Consider the following 2,016-nt stretch of genomic DNA (forward strand, 5'->3'; position numbering starts at 1 on the left):
TAAAGATTTTATCCATTTATTTGAGAGACACACAGAGGCAGAGACACAGGCAGAGGGAGAAGCAGGCTCCTTGCAGGGAGCCTGACGCGGGACTCGATCCCGGGGCTCCAGGATCTCGCCCTGGGCCCAAGGCAGGTGCCAAACCGCTGAGCCACCCAGGGATCCCCGAAGCTAAATTTCTTTAATTGGGGAAAATACAATATTTGTCTGTAACATAATTAATTAAAAATAAGCTGTCTTAAAAAAAAAAAAAAAGCTGGCTTTGGGGCGCCTCGCTGGCTCAGTCCCTAGAGCATCTGACTCTTGATCTCAAGATTGAGTTCAAGCCACATGTTGGATGTAGAAATGACTTAAAAATAAAATCTCGCTTTTTCGCAACGGGTCTGCCGCCAGAACACAGGCGTCGTGAAAACCACCACTAAACCTAAACCAGAATGGGAAAGGAAGGGATTCACATCAACATTGTGGTCATCGGGTTCTTCCCTTTGCGCTGGGTTCAGAAGAGGCTTGTCCCGGGTGTCCTCCCTGTGGCAGAAGGAAGGTCACGTTGGACCCCAATGAAGTCTCCAATGCAAACTCCCGTCAGCAGATACGAAAACTGATCGAGGATGGGCTGATTGTCTGGAAGCCTGTGACTGTGCATTCCCGAGCTCCCTGCCAGTAAAACACTCTGGCCCTCCGGAAGGGCAGGCCTATGGGCATTGGTAAGAGGAAAGGTGCTGCCAATGCTCCAGTGCCTGAGAAGGTAACGTGGATGAGGAGGATGAGAATTCTACGCAGGCTGCTCGGAAGCTACCATGAATCTAAGAAGATTGACCGCCAGCCACATGTATCATAGCTTGTACCTGAAAGTGAAGGGTCACGTGTTCAAGAACAAGTGGATTCTCATGGAACACATCCATGAGCTGAAGGCAGGCAAGGCTTGCAAGAAGCTTCTGGCTGGAGCAGCCTGAGTGGCTCAGCGATTTAGAGCTGCCTTCAGCCCAGGGCATGATCCTGGAGACCCCTGCATGGAGCCTGCTTCTCCCTCTGCCTCTCTCTCTCTCTGTCTCATGAATAAATTTAAAAAAAAAAAAAGAAGAAGAAGAAGAAGCTTCTGGCTGACCAGGCTGAGGCCCGCAGATCTAAGACCACGGAGGCCTGCAAGTGCCGTGAAGAGCGGCTCCAGGCCAAGAAGGAGGAAATCATCAAGACTGTCCAAGGAGGAAGAGACCAAGAAATAAAACTCCCTCTCTTGTCTGTACATAGTGGCCTCAGCATTAATCAGATCAGTTATTTAATAAAACAAACCTTTATCTGCCAAAAAAAAAATGTTGTCATTGGACACATGGATTTGGGCAAGTCTACCACTACTGGCCATCTGATCTACAAATGTGGTGGGATTGACAAAAGAACTATCGAAAAATTTGAAAAGGAGGCTGCTGAGATGGGAAAAGGCTCCTTCAAGTATGCCTGGGTCTTGGATAAACTGAAAGCTGAACGTCAATGTGGTATCACCATTGATAACTCCCTGTGGAAATTCAAGACCAGCAAGTATTATGTGACCATCATTGATGCCCCAGGACACAGAGACTTTACCAAAAACATGATTACAGGCACATCTCAGGCTGTGCTGTCCTGATTGTTGCTGCTGGTGTTGGTGAATTTGAAGCAGGTATCTCTGAGAATAGGCAGACCCGGGAGCATGCCCATCTGGCTTACACACTGAGTGTAAAACAACTAGTTGTTGGTGTTAACAAAATGGAATCCACTGAACCACCCCACAGCCAGAAGAGATACGAGGAAATCATTAAAGAAGTCAGCACCTACATTAAGAAAACTGGCTATAACCCCAACACAGTAGTATTTGTGCCAATTTCAGGTTGGAATGGTGACAACATGCTGGAGCCAAGTGCTAACATGTCTTCATTCCAGGGATGGAAAGTCACCTGTAAAGATGGGAATGCCAGTGGAACCACACTGCTTGAAGCTCTGGATTGCATTCAGCCACCAACTCATCCAACTGATAAGCCCTTG

General features: G+C 47.6%; 1 pseudogene; it reads left to right on the top strand.

Annotated features, from left to right (window-relative positions):
- Positions 1-434: 434 nt before the first annotated feature.
- Positions 435-1,223, top strand: LOC112679170 (60S ribosomal protein L19-like; annotated as a pseudogene).
- The last annotated feature ends 793 nt before the right edge of the window (positions 1,224-2,016 follow it).

The sequence above is a fragment of the Canis lupus genome, chromosome 6 (genome assembly GCF_003254725.2).
Source record: "Canis lupus dingo isolate Sandy chromosome 6, ASM325472v2, whole genome shotgun sequence".
Classification (NCBI taxonomy): Eukaryota; Metazoa; Chordata; class Mammalia; order Carnivora; family Canidae; genus Canis; species Canis lupus.